At 39.9% G+C, this 20,568-nt stretch overlaps 1 long non-coding RNA gene across 1 annotated transcript; it reads right to left on the minus strand.

Moving 5' to 3' along the window:
* Window positions 1-1,319: 1,319 nt before the first annotated feature.
* On the minus strand, window positions 1,320-9,035 carry LOC136749863 (uncharacterized). The gene is made up of 4 exons (XR_010816799.1): window positions 8,826-9,035; window positions 5,361-6,555; window positions 3,277-3,561; window positions 1,320-2,491 (listed from the first exon to the last, which is right to left on the minus strand). It is a non-coding gene; the product is annotated as an uncharacterized LOC136749863 (long non-coding RNA).
* Between the last annotated feature and the right edge of the window lie 11,533 nt (window positions 9,036-20,568).

Consider the following 20,568-nt stretch of genomic DNA (forward strand, 5'->3'; position numbering starts at 1 on the left):
CATTTTGTGCAAGTCTCATTTGCAATAGTGCCCAGTAAAGGGCAGTGTCTCAGTGTGTGGCTACAGGGTCTACAGGGCACTCCATCATTAAACACCCAGTGATTTTCTCCCAGCTATCAGTCCTATTCTATTTGCAGTCCTGCAGGGAGCCTTTGGCCTTGGAAGGGAGAGTCGGCGACAGTTCCAGGAGGTTCTCAGTAATGAGTGTTAACTGCTCTTCCGAGACAAATATATAGGGCAGGCAGTGAGGCTGGCGGAGCGGAGAGACTGAGGGGGATTTTGTGCCTGCCCTCTCATTAATAACTCCCTGCCAAAGAGCTGGAGTGAGGACCACCTTGACCCGCAGACCCCTGATCCCTGCCCATGCGCTGCCTCCGCAGGTTGGCAGGTGAATTGCTGCCTCATTTTATACACTGAGCCAGGATTAGTCTATATAAGCACACTGGAAAATAACTTTCAGATATCAGACTGGATTAACCTTCCAGAGCTACTTACACCAAGTTAGTGCACAATATTGAGGTTTTGTTTCTATTGTTCTTTTAAAGGCTTACTGAAATACACCCCCCCCCCACATATATATAAAACAAATTAAACTTTCTGTAACAGTGGTTTGAAGAGGAACAGACCTCAATTACAAATCGGTTATGTTTTAAACCGATAAATCATTGCTTTCTTCTCCGTCTCTTGCCCAATCTGATGTCCTGATTAAAACTGACACCCAGTTCATTGCTCGACAGAGGTCATCTTTTTAAAATGCCTCCTAACTACTAATAAATTGATTGCAATTGACATGTAAATTGATAGGGAGCACCTTTGAAATGGTAATCCATTAATCACGGCTTGCCAGAAGTTTCTTCCTAAGAGAATCGATGCTGGTTCAGTTGGTGTTTATTACTATTCTGTATACTAATGGAATAAGTCCCCCCTTAGGAATTGACCTTTATAGACTCGGTATGCTACTCCTGCTCTCATCCCTTTCTTACATTTACTATCCCTCTTTGGGTTTTAATAACACAGGTCAAGAGCCCTAGGGGATGAGGCATATATATATATATATATATATATATATATATATATATATATATATATATAAAATGCTGAGTAATGCTTTGTTACACCTCCTCAAAATTACGAAAAAAACCAACAACAAAAAACGAACTAATGAGGCCTACAAGTACCTACAATCTAACATATGCCTATTGTGTAGTACCAGTTGTATCCCCACCTAGGACCAGCACATCACACAGACCTGGATGACAACTACAGAGATTTACCTGATATCATTTGACATTATGAAAGAGGTACATTAGTTCTGACAATTCAGTTTTGCTCTTTTTATTTCTATTGTTCACAGAGGTATAATTCTATTGTGGGACATAGTTTATAGACACAGCTAAGACATACAAATTACTTAAATCAATAAAATGTACAATCTATTTACATATTCTCCTCTTGGGATACAGATGAAAAAGGTGTTAACTGTAGGCCAGTTAATATGAAAATAGAAGCGAATTCTGAATTTTACAGAGAATCTAGTGGAACCATGACTAATTGTGCCGAACATTGTAGGATTAAACCATGAAAACCATGTTCCTTAAACTGACCTCAGCACAAGAACAGGATAATGTGAATTACTGTTGCCTCCACTGTGGATAATCAACTAACAACCAATCCAAGTGATTAACTGCTAGTTTTCATCTGGCAGTTGTTGTTTGTCATCACACCAACAAAGCCATCTATTTTCCAAATAACCATCACCATTTTAGCAGACACAAACATTAGAATGTTATTTTCCACTAAGATTAAGAATTTAATTGACAGATGAAGTGTACGGATTTCAAGAGTAGCTCCAGCAGCAAAGCGTACATTGCATCTCTCCTCCTTCTCAGAGCCCTTTGAGCTCAGGATGGTTGATAATAGGAGCCAGGTGTGGGTGGGGATAACAGGAGCCAGAGCCAGCAGGGCATTAAAACAAGGACAGAAAAGAGCTGGTGGATCCTCCGTACAGCTTCAAATCAGCATGAAGCCCTTCTGTCTGAGTTCGTGCTCACATGCAATCAAACACAGACTTCGATTTTACTGTATCTGCAGCTATCATGTCTCAATGCAAATTTTGCTTGCTAAACTACACAGTCGTACATTGCCTTCGAGGCCACACCCCTTTTAAAATTGTTTTGGCTCATCCTGCTAATCGTAAAGCCTGGAATTTTCCCAATTGCACCTCTACCCGATTATGCCTATGATGGCAAAGGTAAAGTGCTTGGCAAATGTGTAGACAGTGTAATATATCTATCTGTATCTTCAGATCTATAGACAAACTGCATAGCAGATGGAATAAAGCGTCACAAAGTCAGAAGCCCACCCTTTCTGGGAGGAGGGGTTTGAGAAGAAGGCCGCTGCATTAGTTTCATATGGCGTTGGATACATTTTCTGGACACCTGCTACTGAAACCGGAGCAGAACAGCACAGAGCCGACATCTGAGGGTGCGCTCTGCAAGACAGGGAAATGGGAGGATTTGCTCATTACTGCAAGAAACATGTCAGTAAAACAGCAAAAAATTAAATTTTATCAACTGTAAATATATTTATGATTTCAAACAGGATACATCAAGAATATCATGAAATTGAAACATTAATATTCCCAATCACCCAACATTTAAACTGTCTCCCTTATTACCCTAAATGTGTTTAGATCAGGACAGGGTTTAATTAATTATCAGTGAAATTAATAAATTCAATTATATTGACATCAACAGGACTTTTAAAGTTATATTCACACAGGATAAGATGTTCAATATATCTTTCAACACATTTTGTGTTTTCAAGATGCTTTGCGTTTCTCTTTACAAGCAATTACAAAGTCATTTACAATGTAAATGGAATTCTGATTCACAGATCATGTCTTCCTCCTTCTTGTACTTCAGATGCCTTGAATGGTTTATTTATAGATCTTCAGTTGTAAATAAAGACCTAGCCATGTCCTTAGAGTGCACGTAATGAAAAGAATACTGCATTGCAGTGTCAAAAGCAGAGTAATACATAATTGTGTTCCATCAGTCAGTATCCTACCCCTATAGAACACTTAGCTTCTATTAATAGTTGATCAAATATGAACTAATAATTCCTACCAAGTTTCTCACTGATAGGAAGTTCTCTTGCAAGCTTCTCATTTTAAACATATATTTATAACTTAACTAAGCATAACATTTCTGCAGGAAGGAGACATTTAACATGGGACATGGGAGTCTAATGAATATAAAGCTCTTTTGAACTTACATGTCCACATTCTGAGGCACATTCCACACATGGCAATGGTGCTGACACAGCTCAGACACGTATGGGTCTCTGGACTGAGGAAGACTTTCCTCGCCTGCATACAGCATCTTCGACATCCACTCTCATTGCCATTTTTTCCATTGCCACGTTTTTCATTGCCATAGGTTTCATTTCCATATGTTTCATTGCCATATTCCTCTTTTCCCTCCTTGCTTGTGCTGTAGCAGCAGCCCATCTTTCCCCCAAACTACTGCTGTAGTGCTGGAACTGGTCACGTCCTGATACCTGTGGCCAAAGATTTACAACATCAGCAGCAGCCATATACCTAAAAACACTTTATTCTGTAAAAGCTGTACATTGTTACTCTAACTTATCAGTCTTACCAGACTTATTTTTCTAAAAGGAAGGCACATACAGAAATTAATCTACATACATTTGAAAAGACATTCCTATATACTGGAGTGGAATTTTCTAATTCAGTGCAGTTCACAGTCATTGTGTGAAGCTTTGATGTAAACATTGGGTTTATAGCAGTGTAATCTCAGAGGAAAGTCACAGACATTCTTATAGAACTATTTAAGAGCAACACCCACCTAACAAGTGTGAAACAATCTGGCTCAGCTTCATTTTATAAGCAGGTATTTATCACAGCCTAGGTGTATCACATTAGCCAAATAGGTAGTTGGACACACCCAGAGTTAACCATGAGATTAATTAGTTAGAGCTTGTAAGTTTAATATAGATAAAAACGGAGTTGCAAATACAGATTTCTGATTTAAAAAAAAAAAAAATGACAGCGTGAGGGAAGTAGTGTGGGCCAGTTCACCCACTGCATGCCTCCTTCATATATATATATATATATATATATATATATATATATATATAGTATTATTCCCCATTTCCAATGTGACCTTGGCCTGTCCGTGTCATGCCCATACATTGAAACATGGCTGCCAGTTTGAATTGCATTTTCATTATGTACAGCTGCTGCAGGAAGTGAATGCGAGATACTAAAGGTCAAACCGCATTCTGCGACACTCTGCATTCTAGGATTTAGTGTCCAAAAACTGGAGGTTGAGAACTGTTCGTACATTAAACCTTAAAATGCAGCAAACTTTGGACTGAAATACTTTTGTTGCGATATCTAACAGATAGTCTTAAAGTCTCATGTTTTTCATGCATTTATTTATACTTTAAAAAAGTGAATGTATTTTCTCACGGCACACAGTATTGCAGTCCGATACAGTCCTCTCTCAAGCAGGATTTACACAATATTTTCAAACACTAACTATTGCTCCGAGCAATTATTCCTGTGTGGCACTTTTCGACCATACATTAATAAGTGCTCTAATTTCATCATCTTCCCAAGGTAAACACACATTCTTTCTTGGAAAAAGCATCTCTTGCATCAATAGCGGCCACCACTACTGTAGTACTACCACTACTGTACAATTTCAAAAATTCAGCGACATTGTGTCTGGCTACATAAGAGATGTAACCGTAGTCCCCTACACCAGTTTGGGACTCAGCTCAAAACTGTGCCTCCCGAAACCAGTTTGGGTACAGGTAGATTGTCACCTGGGCCATAGTGGAAATACCTGGACTCAACAGACCGAGGTGCACCTAGAACTGAACAGTGGAAACTGGGCACTGTATAAGCTATATAGATGCGCACGTGTATATCCCTCTATCAAAAAAGGAAAACCATGAACCAAAAATTAAGATTGTGTGTATATGAAAATGTAATTTAGAGCACCAGATTTTCTCAGGGCAATCATAGACCTGCAAGTTGCTGCAATGCCTTTAATGCTCATGTGTTATAATAACCCTAAAACCGAAGCTATATCTGATGTGTTCAGTGTTGTATAAATTACCAATAATGGAATGACAATATACAGGCCTGGAAAGATGACATGGAAACACTGCCATTTTACAAGACTAGTTTACAACTTTACCCCATTGAATCAGATAACTTTATTTCTGCTCAGCAGATTAAGGAATATGTGCAACAACACTACACACTACACAGCCTAATACATAGAAGTAATTCAAATTATTACAAATACATTCATTTATGCTCTTACCTCCTGTTCATGCAGTGATATTTCCGCAGGATTTGTGTCCAGTCTCTCCTTTCCTTCTCCTCTGGAACCCAACCTCAGCAATGCAGAAGCTAAAATGTATTGGTTATCATACACACCACTGTAGGTAGAAGTATGTTCTTTATCTTGGGCTCACACAGACTAGACGATCAGGTTTTTCCAGTCTCTCTTCTCAGCTAATACTACATATTAGAGTCACAGCATGTTCTGTCAAAGAATACGTGTGTGTGGGTGCGTGCAGTCAAGAATACCTTTCTTTGGATCCCTACCTAGACCTGAGACCAGCACATAAATGTCACGCTGTACACTATATAAACTGGTCAGTATTTATAGAAAGGTGGACGACAACTACAGAGATTTACCCGTCATCACTTGACATTATGAAAGAGGCACATTAGTTCTGGCAAATTCAGTTTTGCAATTGAGTTCTATTGTTCACAGCAATATTATCACAAGAAATACATTTTTTTTTTTTTTAAATTCACTAAAATTGACTATTTACATATTCTCCTCATACATAATTTTTTGGACAATTTCAAATTTCACAAAGTAAAACATTTAGTAGAAGTATAACAAATTATGCCCAACATTGTAGGGTTAAACCATGTTCCTTAAACAGACCACACACACACACACAACACAAGAACAGGATAGTGCTCCCCCCCGTGAATTGAATTGTTCAAAGCAGAATATTTCTATCATGGGCCAGTTTGTGCCCACATGCGGTCAAACAGACTATGACAATTCGTTTTACGATGTCTGCAGGTATTATATGGAAAGCCGGTCTCTCTCAATGCAAATTTTGCTCCTAAAATTGCCCTCATGGCCACACCCCAGTTCTTGTTTTGGCACATCCTGCATATCAATAGACTCTGGAATTCTCTCAATTTTATCTCAACCCAGTTATGACCAAGATGGGTGTGGTAAAGCCTGTTCCCTGTGCTATTCAAGGGGATAAGTGTCAATGCTTGGCAAACTTGTACTGTATTATACATCTATATACAAACTGCATAGTAGATGGAATAAAGAGTCAAAGTCAGAAGCCCATCCTCTCTGGGAGGAGTGGTTTGAGAATAGGGCCCCTGCATTAGTTTCATATGGCCTTGGATAGGTTTTCTGGATACTAGCTGCTGAAACTGGAGCAGAACAGCATTGAGCCGACATCTGAGCGTGCACTCTGCAAGACAGGGAAACAGGAGGATTTGCTCATTACTGCAAGAAACACATCTAATACAGTGACACAATGCATCCTTTTATCAACATACATATACTTGTTTTTAAATCTGATGTTTCAATTTAACATTATTATTGACAATACTCCCCCAATTACCCATCATTAGGAACTTCTGCATTACCTTAAATATTTTAACTCCCTCATTACCCTAATTGAAGTTGGATCAGTGAAATGATTAGATGTTGACATTGTGCATGTGTATGCAATTTAAAAATCAGGAGCTTTAACATTCCATTTACATGGAATAAGATGTTCAATCTCTTTCAACATATTTTGATCTTTCCAGAAGCTTGTACTTTAGATGCCTTGAATGGTACATTTATAGATCTTCAGTTGTGAATAAAGATCTAGTTGTGTCCAAACAATGCTCTACCCCTGCATTTTGCACATTAGCAATGTTTCACATTCCTGGTGGTTATTTGCACAACAGGTCCTTTTAAAAGGAAGCCAAAGTAACAAAACAGTGTAGAATAGTATTCATCTTGCAAAGTCTAGCCAAGTTCCTCAGTATAACATGCTTAACAAACAATGGAAATTTAGAACAATTACGATCTTAATTTGTGCCCATAAATAAAAACTGACCATTTTTCTATTTTCTTAATTCAAATCTTCAGCTAATACACATGGTAATTAGCTGAACAATGTTTATTCTTGACGTGTGTCAATGGGTGCTGCGGGGAAAACTGAACACTAAACAAATTAGGTTACCTACCCCCTTATAGGCCCAAGCTGCCCATCCAAAACGCTAGCCAACACCACCAATTCAAGCCAGGCCAATTCAAATCTACACAATTCAATTACCATTGGAAAAACCCAAACCTTATAAGCTTGCGTTTACTGGCGATTCTAACCCTAACCTCTAAATTGAAATCTTAATTTAGCTAAATTTCAAAATACACCAAATTGTTGCCATAATACAGTAGATACATTTATCCGTATTCCTTATGTAAGAATAGAAATCTAAATTTCATATTCACACATTCACTTAAAGATATGGCGATTCACCAATTACAAATACCCAGAATACTGCATTGCAGTTTCAAAAGACCTTACACTTGAATTGTGTTCCATCAGTCAGTATCCTACCCCTACAGAAAACTTGGATTCCATTAATGGTTTTAAAATATGAACAAATTATTCCTATCCAGAAAAGGCACTGGTTTCTCACTGAAAGGAAGTTCTCTTGCAAGTTCTTCATTATAAGCAGGGGAGTGGCATAACTAGAACTAAACAAAGCACATCATTTCTGTAGGAAGGATTGCATTTAATTAATATAAAGCTGTTCTGAACTTACATGTCCAAGTTCCAATGCATATCCCACAATTGGCAATGGTGTTGACACAGCTGATGCACACAAGACACTCTTGACTGAGGAAAACTTTCCTCGTCTGCAAACAGCATTTATGACATCCACTCTCCTTGCCATATTCCTCATTTCCCTCCTTACTTGCACTGTAGCAGCACCCCATCATTCCCCCAAACTGCTGCTGTAGTGTCACACCCTGACACCTGTGGCCAAAGATTTACATCAACAGCAGCCATTCCCAAAATCAGACACTGCATCTCTTGTTCTATAACACCGATTGCGATTTGGTGGGAGGTTTAAATGTAGAGGTTTGCCTTTACTTGCTTTACTGAGGGAATGGTAGGTGTGATAAGGACAGGGTATTTATACTTCATTGGGCAGAAGAGAGCTGAATCAGAGTGGTCTACTACCAAAATTCTATTATAAATTCCAAAAGCAAAACCCATGAATCAAGTAAAACACTCAGCTAATAAGGATGCATTCATCACAACCTAGGTGAATGACATTAGCCAAATAGGTAGTTGGACACCCCCATAGCTATCAACTATGGGATAATTTAATTATACCTTGTAAGTTCAATATAGAGGAGATTAAAACACTTGCAGATACATCCAAGTGACAGTGAGAAGGATGGATACAAAAACTGGGCTCTTGACATAAACAGGCTCTCTGGTTGACAAGAGATGAAGTATTGATTAAACATGCAAAAAGGGGATGTACCAGACTTTGAGCCTACACTGGTGAAGATCTGCTGAAAGCTGCTTAATTCCTCCAGGGTCCCTCTCACTATAGGCAGACATTTTAGCTGCTTACCAGCACCAACATAGTTAAAAAAAATAACAAAATGACCACAAATGAAAAACAAATCCATGAACATGATCCCAGTTCAAAGGCCACAGCTCATTACCTTTTGGTCACTGGATTATTCTTCACTGGATTATTCTTCACTGGATTATTCTTCACTGGATTATTCTTCACTGGATTATTCTTCACTGGATTATTCTTCACTGTTACTGCTCTCCTCCTGTTACCACAACCCCCACTGCTCTTCAGCAAAGAAGTCTTCCCGTTCTGCTTTTATACGGTCACCTGACCAATGAAGGGGGCTGTCTCAGTCAGGTGACAGCAGGCAATGCTTTACCCCCCAGGTATTCTGGGAGTTGTAATGTGGGACCATTCAGCCACCACACCCCTCTTCATATATACACTCACCTAAAGGATTATTAGGAACACCTGTTCAATTTCTCATTAATGCAATTATCTAATCAACCAATCACATGGCAGTTGCTTCAATGCATTTAGGGGTGTGGTCCTGGTCAAGACAATCTCCTGAACTCCAAACTGAATGTCTGAATGGGAAAGAAAGGTGATTTAAGCAATTTTGAGCGTGGCATGGTTGTTGGTGCCAGACGGGCCGGTCTGAGTATTTCACAATCTGCTCAGTTACTGGGATTTTCACGCACAACCATTTCTAGGGTTTACAAAGAATGGTGTGAAAAGGGAAAAACATCCAGTATGCGGCAGTCCTGTGGGCGAAAATGCCTTGTTGATGCTAGAGGTCAGAGGAGAATGGGCCGACTGATTCAAGCTGATAGAAGAGCAACTTTGACTGAAATAACCACTCGTTACAACCGAGGTATGCAGCAAAGCATTTGTGAAGCCACAACACGTACAACCTTGAGGCGGATGGGCTACAACAGCAGAAGACCCCACCGGGTACCACTCATCTCCACTACAAATAGGAAAAAGAGGCTACAGTTTGCACAAGCTCACCAAAATTGGACAGTTGAAGACTGGAAAAATGTTGCCTGGTCTGATGAGTCTCGATTTCTGTTGAGACATTCAGATGGTAGAGTCAGAATTTGGAGTAAACAGAATGAGAACATGGATCCATCATGCCTTGATACCACTGTGCAGGCTGGTGGTGGTGGTGTAATGGTGTGGGGGATGTTTTCTTGGCACACTTTAGGTCCCTTAGTGCCAATTGGGCATCATTTAAATGCCACGGCCTACCTGAGCATTGTTTCTGACCATGTCCATCCCTTTATGACCACCATGTACTCATCCTCTGATGGCTACTTCCAGCAGGATAATGCACCATGTCACAAAGGTCGAATCATTTCAAATTGGTTTCTTGAACATGACAATGAGTTCACTGTACTAAACTGGCCCCCACAGTCACCAGATCTCAACCCAATAGAGCATCTTTGGGATGTGGTGGAACGGGAGCTTCGTGCCCTGGATGTGCATCCCACACATCTCCATCAACTGCAAGATGCTATCCTATCAATATAGGCCAACATTTCTAAAGAATGCTTTCAGCACCTTGTTGAATCAATGCCACGTAGAATTAAGGCAGTTCTGAAGGCGAAAGGGGGTCAAACACAGTATTAGTATGGTGTTCCTAATAATCCTTTAGGTGAGTGTATATAAGCATGATGGAGGTTCCTTGCAAGTTTGGGGCTGCATTTCTGCAAATGGAGTTGGGGATTTGGTCAGAATTAATGGTCTCCTCAATGCTGAGAAGTATAGGCATATACTTATCCATCATGCAGTACCATCAGGGAGGCATCTGATCAGTATCGTATATCTTTATATATTTATATATGAGTGTATCTCTGCATATATCTATATAGATATACAGTGAGGAAAAAAAGTTTGCCCACTGACAAAGAAATGATCAGTCTATAATTTTAATGGTAGGTGTATTTTAACAGTGAGAGACAGAATAACAACAAAAAAATCCAGAAAAACGCATTTCAAAAAAGTTATAAATTGATTTGCATGTTAATGAGGTAAATAAGGATTTGACCCCTTCGACTTAGTACTTGGTGGCAAAACCCTTGTTGGCAATCACAGAAGTCAGACGTTTCTTGTAGTTGGCCACCAGGTTTGCACACATCTCAGGAGGGATTTTGTCCCACTCCTCTTTGCAGATCCTCTCCAAGTCATTAAGGTTTCGAGGCTGACGTTTGGCAACTCGAACCTTCAGCTCCCTCCACAGATTTTCTATGGGATTAAGGTCTGGAGACTGGCTAGGCCACTCTAGGACCTTAATGTGCTTCTTCTTGAGCCACTCCTTTGTTGCCTTGGCTGTGTGTTTTGGGTCATTGTCATGCTGGAATACCCATCCATGACCCATTTTCAATGCCCTGACTGAGGGAAGGAGGTTCTCACCCATGATTTGACGGTACATGGCCCCCTCCATCATCCGTTTGATGCGGTGCAGTTGTCCTGTCCCCTTAGCAGAAAAACACCCCCAAAGCATAATGTTTCCACTTCCATGTTTGACGGTGGGGATGGTGTTCTTGGGGTCATTCCTCCTCCTCCAAACACGGCGAGTTGAGTTGATGCCAAAGAGCTCGATTTTGGTCTCATCTGACCACAACACTTTCATCCAGTTCTCCTCTGAATCATTCAGATGTTGGCAATCTTCAGACGGGCCTGTACATGTGCTTTGTTGAGCAGGGGGACCTTGCGGGCGCTGCAGGATTTCAGTCCTTCACAGAGTAGTGTGTTACCAATTGTTTTCTTGGTGACTATGGTCCCAGCTGCCTTGAGATCATTAACAAGATCCTCCCGTGTAGTTCTAGGCTGATTCCTCACCGTTCTCATGATCATTGAAACTCCACGAGGTGAGATCTTGCATGGAGCCCCAGACCGAGGGAGACTGACAGTTATTTTGTGTTTCTTCCATTTGCGAATAATCACACCAACTGTTGTCACCTCCTCACCAAGCTGCTTGGCGGTGGTCTTGTAGCCCATTCCAGCCTTGTGTAGGTCTACAATCTTGTCCCTGACATCCTTTGACAGCTCTTTGGTCTTGGCCATGGTGGAGAGTTTGGAATCTGATTGATTGATTGCTTCTGTGGACAGGTGTCTTTTATACAGGTAACGAGCGGAGATTAGGAGCACTCCCTTTAAGAGAGTGCTCCTAATCTCAGCTCGTTACCTATATAAAAGACACCTGGGAGCCAGAAATCTTGCTGATTGATAGGGGATCAAATACTTATTTCACTCATTAACATGCACATCAATTTATAACTTTTTTTAAATGCGTTTTTCTGGATATTTTTTGTTGTTATTCTGTCTCTCACTGTTAAAATACACCTACCATTAAAATTATAGACTGATCATTTCTTTGTCAGTGGGCAAATGTACAAAATCACCAGGGGATCAAATACTTTTTTCCCTCACTGTACATATAATCTTAATTTTAGGCTTTTTTTTTTTTTTTCTCAGGGCCGCAGTTCAAATACAGTTTGCAATGCCTTTGATCGAAATGCATTATAATAACCCTATAACTGAAGCTATATTTGATGGGTGCTGATCAGCTAAATTGGTATGTTGCATAAATAATGATTAAAGGAATAACAATATACAGGCCTGGAAGGATGACATGGGAACACTGCAGCTGTACATTGTTTTACAAGACAAATTTCCAACTTTACCCCATAGAAACACAGAGAGAACAGAGTTTTCTGCTCAGCAGGAGGAATACATTAATCAACAGTACGTAGCCTAATACATACAAATAATTACTTGTATTACTTAAGTAAGCTCTTACCTCCAGTTATTCCTGTGATCTTTTATTGTGATGCAGCTGAAAAGCAAGAATTGACCAAAGCCAGATAGAAGTTATTATGAAGCTGATGAGATTTGAGAAATACGTATTAGATATTTGATAAACAAAACAAAAGCAATGATAATGGAGTTCAAGTACAAGCTACAGAGAAGGTGAATTGACAATTGTGCGAAATCTCACTGTTGCGGGACTTTGTCTCATTACCTTTAGGAAAAAAATGAAAGTAATGTGCAGGAACATCAGAGATGGAGTGAACCTCCCTGAAACACTCGAAAGCACTGTGATCCTGCAGTGCACTTTAATGTGAGCTTAACACACAGGAAGAGCAAACAGCAACAAAAACATTCTTTATTAACAAGATTATAGGAAAGTGTTAGGGAAAATACATATAATGGTCTCTGTGAACATTACATTGAGTTAGAGAATGGATAGCTTCAGACCCCGAATTTCCTTAATGCCAATGTGTCTCAGACAATTTTGAAAACAGTGCATTAACATTGATATAAAGTAAAGGTTGCATTGCATTGTGTATGTGGGAGTGGGGCTGGTGGGGGGACAATGACAATGGCAATGAGATGATGCAAGTTGAAGGTGTTGTCACGGAGCACACATCAGAGGGGGCTCTGCAACAGAAGGAAGGGGTAGAATGGTTTTCACCGTTTATCAGCAGGGAAGTCAATTCAGAACAATATCTGAATATCCATCTGAACCAATTCAATTCTCTTCATGCACTCAGTCCCAGCAGAAAGATTAACTCGGCAAAAGGGGCATCAGAAATAACTAGGGGGGCACAAGTCGGTCAGGGGTGCTGGTGAAGTGCGGTTCTGGGGGCGTAGAACAATAACAGCACATATCAATGGCAACACACGTAGGTTTTGTAACAAGAATGCAAATTGCCATAAGACATTTCTACATGGACAATTAATAACCGGATTAACAAATAAAATACAATACAAATAAAGGGGGCACAATTTTCAAACTGGGGGGCACTGTATCTAAACTAGGGGCAAGGCCCCTTAAGGTCTGCCCATAGCGCCGGTGTTCTGACCAACTGAGCTACTTGTCAGAATTAACTACCTAGTGATAGTACGCGGGCGCAGTGTACACGCCCATTTAAAATGATTTTGCCCGTGTTATATCATAGTGATCAATTTGCTATTTTCTCATAGATGACAGGATGAGCTACCTAGGGCTTCTAATACAGTAATAGTCTTGAGAAACAGAAGGCAGCCCATTCTGATAGGTCCCTTCTGTCCGACAGGATGAGCTACCTAGTGTTTTCAGTCGGAGCAGCTCATTCCAACCAGTAGCCCATTTTATTCAGACTACCGGGCAGCTCATCCTGATAGGGAAGCTCAGTTTGTCAGAACACCAGCCCTGCATGCAATACAGTCACGCTACAATGAAAGCTCCCGAGTGACAGGATTTCCTTTCTTAAATCAAGTGGCTACTATTCTACAGCTTCAGAGAGGAAGTAATAAATTAGACAAAAAGTTAGTTCAACTTACTTTAGATATCCCCACATACTTCAACACACCCCATAATACCTTCACAGCACTCCAGAATACACAGGCAGTATTCCACAATGGAACAGCAAAACTCCCAAGAGGTTGCACAACACTCACAGCCTTTATCACGGGTGCATTCTGGGTCATCACGGCAAGTGCAAGTACAGTCCTCGTCACAGCCCTCGCTGCACTGTGAACAGACCGTCTGCCGATTATGAGTGGATTCCATTCCCATTAATTTTCCTAAGCAATGAGTGGTAAAGAATAGATTTCTCGAAGCCAGGACCACTGCGTTTAAATTACCACGACGTCTTCGGTTAAAGCCTGAAAATAGAAGTTTTGCATCAATTTAATCCGAAGACAGTTGGACTTAGATGTCTTTTAAATTGAAAGTGCTGGTTTCGTTCATTCACAATCACCGCAGTTTTAAAACCAGTGCTTTCAAGCAATCGGACAACACATCTGAAATGTGATGAGAAAAGTGTGGTACTTTACAGTTCCAGTATGCAGAACATGTCAGAGCAATACTTTCAGTTTCCATATTTCAGATGTATTGCATTTGGTTCTTGTGGTCGGATGTATTAGTCCTCCTACTACAAATTAACCTTGCAAAAACAAGTTTCATATTACTGTAGATGACATTTTGAGGAGAATGTCAAAGAGGGAGAGAGCAGCCAGACTGTTACAAGTGAGATTATTTGTTATTTTCATAATTAAAATCAATACAAATTCTAAGAATTGCAATACTTTTACAGAAGTACTACTCAGCTACCCAATGTTGTTAAAGTCTAATTGTTAGAAAGATAATCAGTTCATTTCAGTAAATTATGTTGCCCAGGTCAGATATTACACAAAGTATTCCTGTGGAAGGTAATGATTTCCACATTGCTAAATCATGGAAAACTGAGATCCACCATACAGAAAGAGAAACATTAGCAAATATTTTGGGAATGTTTCTGATTGGGTAACTGAAAGACCTTTAATAAAGACAAATTCAATACATTTTGGACACGGGGCAAAATCCTGCCCAGAGGAAGGGGTTTTGGAAAACACTGGCCTAAAATCATTGTCTAATGTTCTTAGATTTATAAGATTTATATTTTTTATTATAAGGAACTTTCAATAATAATGATTAATTGCAGGCAAGTACAAAAAATTAATCTACATAAAACTCCAAAGACATTCCTATATACTGATGTGATATTTTCCAATTCAGTACTTCAGGAGGTCCTCAAGGCACAGTTGTTATCATGAGATGATGTGTGAAGCTTCGTGTGTAAACATTGGGGTTATAGCCGTGTAATCTCAGGAAAGTCACAGATATTCTTATATAATATTTTATTCAGTAGTTTAGAACATCGATTGTGATTTAGTGAGAGGATGGGGTATCTATACGTCATAAGGTGGAAGAGAGCTGCATCAGTGGTTAACTCCAGAAATTCAATTATAAATTATAAATTCTAAAGCGCAGCACCCACCTATCAAGTGTAAAACACTCCGGTTCAACTTCATTATATAAGAATGAATTGATCACATCCTAGGTGAATCACATTAAACAAACAGGTAGTTGGACACACAGCGCTCTTAACCTTGGGATCATTTAATTAGAGTTTGTAAGTTCAATATAGATAAAAACTGAATTTGCAACTCAGATAAAATAATGGCAACAGTGAGGGATGGACAGAGCAACTGGGCTCTTGATATAAGCAGGGTCTCTGGTTGACAAGACATGTGGCATTGACTATAGGTACAAAAAGGGGATGTACTATATTTTGTGCCTACACTTGTGACACTGTTCTGTAACCTAGCTTAATTTCTTCAGGGTCCCTCTCACTACAGGCTTACCAGTCCCAACACAAAGTAACAAAAATAATAAAATAAGGGATAATATAGTAGGGTTGGAGTGCATAAACCCCTCATTACAAACACAAATGCAGAGCTCACTGCCGAGCATGAAGAGGGCTGGTGTGGATAGACTCCTGCACTTCGGGGCGGAAGGCCAGCAGTACTAGGGGCAGCTGGACATCCCAGTCGATCTGGTCCTCAGCCGTGGTGAGGACGAGTTGAGCAGCCAGAGTCCAACTGAACCACTCCACGAGGCCGTCGCTTTGAGGGTGTAGTGGGCTGGTACGGGTCTTCCGAATCGCCAGGCGGTCGCACATCACCTTAAACACCCGAGCCTCAAAGTTCCAGTCCTGCTCTGAGTTCAGCTCCCCTGGGACTCCAAACCAGCTGAAAAACCCATCAACTAAGGCCTTGCACAGGCCAGGTCCTGGTCAGGCAGCACGTACGCCTCTGGCCACTTGGTGAAATAATCTACTGCCACCAAGACAAACCTGTTTCCTCTGGTAGACCCAGGAAACGGACCCAGGATATCCACTGCACCCCATTCCATTGGGGTGCTGACCAGGTACTGCTGCAGGGGGGCTTGTAACTGCAATCCGGCCTCCCTCTGGCTGCAAATGGGTGCAGTTTTGGCACCCATCATTCGCACACAGCCTCCGTGACATGGCATCAGCATTTTGGTGCTTCTCACGAGCAGGGGGAGGGGGGGTGATATGGGGCTTAGTTGATTGCACTGATTATTTAATTAATTATGGTTCTTTTCACTTTTTGAAATATGTACACATTGTTTATATTCAGAGGTTGTTTATTCTTATTGAACCATTGCTTCCTTTATTTTGTGTGGTTTTATTATGATTTCTTTTAATATTGGCAACTGGGTTTGTCAGCACTTGATGATATGAAAGAGGTAAATTAATTTTATTTATAGTTCTATTATTTACAGCAGGATAATTCTATCATGGGACAGTTTACAGACACTAATAAGAAATGAAAATTCAATGAAATGAACACTTCTCATACATTTATTTTTCAGGACAGCCTAAAAAGTTGTTAACTGTAAGCAAGTTAATAACATTAGAAATTAAAGTAATAAATGGGTCAAGTGGAACCATGATCAATTGTGCCTAACACATTAAACCATGAATTATGTTCCTTAAACTGATCTCAGTATAGTGCTCCCACAGTGTGAATTTATTTGACATTGTTCACAGCAGTATAATTCTACAGTGAGAGTTTGTGCCCACCTGCAGTCAAACTGACTGTGACAATCAGTGTTACTGTATGTGCAGGTATAATGTCTTAATGCAAATTGTGCTTGCTAAACTCCAGTCTGGAATTTCCCCCACTGTATCTCAACTCTGTTACACCCAAGATGGTTAAGGTAAAGCCTGTTTCCTTTGCTCTTCAAGGTGATAGTCTGGATGCTCGGCCAATGTGTAGAGAATACAATCTATACATACAAACTGCACTCTCTGGGAGGAGGGGTTTGAGAAGAAGGATGCTGTGTTAGTTTCATATGGCCTGGGAGATGTTTTCTGGATACCAGCTGGTGAAACCAGAGCAGCATTGAGCTGACATCCGAGTGTGCGCTCTGCAAGACAGGGAACTGGGAGAATTTGCTCATTACTGTGAGAAACATGTCTAATACAGCAACAGTGCATCCTTTCATAAGCTGTTCTTGAAAAGGTAGTGCTTAAACAACTTAATGACTATCTGATTACTAATAACATGTTTGAAAAGTTTCAGTCTGGGTTTCGTTCAAATCATTGTACAGAAACTGCCCTGGTAAGAGTAATAAATTACTTATTAATGAGTGCAGATTCAAATGCTATATCCATTCTTGTTCTTTTGGACCTTAGTGCTGCGTTTGATACTGTGGATCATTCCATCTTAATTGAACGTCTTAAGGGATGGGTGGGCTTAGATGGTAAAGTACTAAACTGGTTTAGATCCAACCTTATAAACAGGCAGTTTTTTGTTTCACTGGGGGAGTCTGTGTCGGGTTTAGCAAATATTATCTGTGGTGTCCCTCAGGGTTCGATTCTGGGTCCGATTTTATTCTCTTTATACATATTACCTTTAGGTCAGATTATTCATAAACATGCTGTAAATTACCACTGCTATGCTGATGATACACAGTTATACATCTCTGTGAAACCTGGGGACATTAGCACAACAGCAGCTTTACTTGAGTGTATCACTGATATCAAAACTTGGATGTCGTTACATTTTTTGCAATTAAACTCTGATAAGACAGAAGTGTTGATAGTAGGCTCTCAGCAACAAATTGATTTATCAAAAATAAGTTTGGGGAACTTAACTCCTAATTTGAAGTCTGAAGTGAGAGATTTGGGTGTTATCTTTGATTCTACTTTAAGTTTCGAGTCGCATATTAAAATGATTACAAAAGTATGTTTTTATCATCTAAGAAACATTCCCAAAATTAGATAATTTCTGTCTTTATCTGATGCTGAAAAAGTAATCCATGCTTTTATCTCATGTAGATTGGACTACTGTAATGCTATTTTTTCTGGACTTACTAGCCAAGCTTTATTAAGGCTGCAGCTTGTGCAAAATGCAGCTGCAAGGGTCCTTACCAAAACCAAAAGGAGAGCACATATAACTCCTGTACTTGCTTCTTTGCACTGGCTTCCAGTGAAATATCAAATTGATTTTAAAATGTTATTGCTTACATTTAAAGCATTACATGGAATGGCACCAGATTACCTCTCAGAGTTGTTGTCCCTTTATCAGCCTCAACGTGCATTGAGGTCGACTGATAGTGGCCTCCTCTGTATTCCGAGGGTGAGGCTCAGGAGGAAAGGAGAGGTTGCTTTTTGTGTTTATGCTCCGCAGCTGTGGAACTCTCTCCCTGACCATGTCAGAGGCTCACCTACAGTAGCTACTTTTAAATCTAGGCTTAAGACCTATTTTTATATTCTAGCTTTTTGATTTTATATATTGTTGTTTTTAGTTGTTTTAAATTGTCTTTTTCTCTTTTTGTGATTTATGAGGTTTTTCATTTTGTTAAATGTATTTATTAATTTGTCATGTTATTAATTTTGATTGTAATCTTTGTGTTCTGTTACCTTATTTATTGTTTTTGTACAGCGCGTTCAACCTTGTGGTATGGAATGTGCTCTATAAATAAAGATTATTATTATTATTATTATTATTATTATTATCTTCATTTTAGGCAAGTTTTTTTATTTTTTGTATTTCTCTGGGCAAATTGTATGTGAACTGCTGCAATGCCTTTGATCGAAATGCATTACAATAACCCAAAAACTGAAGCTGTATTTGATGGGTGCAGATCAGCTAAATTGGTATATTGCATAAATGACGAATAAAGGAATAACAATATACAGGCCTGGAAGGATGACATGGTAACATTACAGTTGTACATTATTTTACAAGACAAATTTCCAACTTTACCCCATAGAAACACAGAGAGAACAGAGTTTTCTGCTCAGCAGGAGGAATACATTAATCAACAGTACGTAGCCTAATACATACAAATAATTACTTACTTACTTACTTAAGTAAGCTCTTACCTCCAGTTATTCCTGTGATCTTTTATTGTGATTCTGCTGAAAAGCAAGAATTGACAAAAGCCAGATAGATGTTATTATGAAGCTGATGAGATTTGAGAAATACATATTAGATATTTGGTAAACAAAACGAAAGCAATGATAATGGAGTTCAAGTACAAGCTACAGAGAAGGTGAATTGACAATGGTGCGAAATCTCACTGTTGCAGGGCTTTGTCTCATTACCTTTAGGAAAAAATTAAAGTAATGCATGGAGCATCAGAGATGGAGTGAACCTCCCTGAAACACTCGAAAGCACTGTGATCCTGCAGTGCACTTTAATGTGAGCTTAACACACAGGAAGAGCAAACAGCAACAAAAACATTCTTTATTAACAAGATTATAGGAAAGTGTTAGGGAAAATACATATAATGGTCTCTGTGAACATTACATTGAGTTAGAGAATGGATAGCTTCAGACCCTGAATTTCCTTAATGCCAATGTGTCTCAGACAATTTTGAAAACAGTGCATTAATATTGATATAAAGTAAAGGTTGCATTGCATTGTGTATGTGGGGGTGGGTGTCACGGTTACCTCGTGGGAGGACCGTAAAGTTGTTAGAGAAAAGGACCCAAGTGCAGAGCTACTGCAATGAGCAGACAGACACCAAGGAGAATCCAAAGGCGAGGTCGAGGTCACAGGCAAAAGGTCATGAGAAACCAATACAGAACAGAAAGAGATAGATAGAGACAAGGACAGGACAGAAAGCGTGCACACGTGCGGGGGGAGGGGGAGGGAGAGAGAGCGGTCAAGGAGCTAAGGCAAGCAAGGAACCAGGAGAACAAGGCTTGGTGATGCAGGGAGAGCTGACAACACTTCACAAAGAGTGAGGGCAGTGAGGGGTGTATAAAGGAGAGCGGAAACTAGGAAGACAGAGCAGGACCAATGAGAACAAAGGACAGGAGCAGAAGTACACAAGGGTGAGGAGGAATGTTAATTGATAGAGTGAAAAAAGGAAAGCAGTGAAGGGAGCAGGAAAAGGCAAGGGAACATTGGTGGCCTCTAGTGGGGGAAGAGGGTCAGGGCTAGGGAACTGTGACAGTGGGGCTGGTGGGGGGACAATGACAATGGCAATGAGATGATGCAAGTTGAAGGTGTTGTCACGGAGCACACATCAGAGG

This window comes from Amia ocellicauda, chromosome 5 (assembly GCF_036373705.1).
Source record: "Amia ocellicauda isolate fAmiCal2 chromosome 5, fAmiCal2.hap1, whole genome shotgun sequence".
NCBI classification, from domain to species: Eukaryota; Metazoa; Chordata; class Actinopteri; order Amiiformes; family Amiidae; genus Amia; species Amia ocellicauda.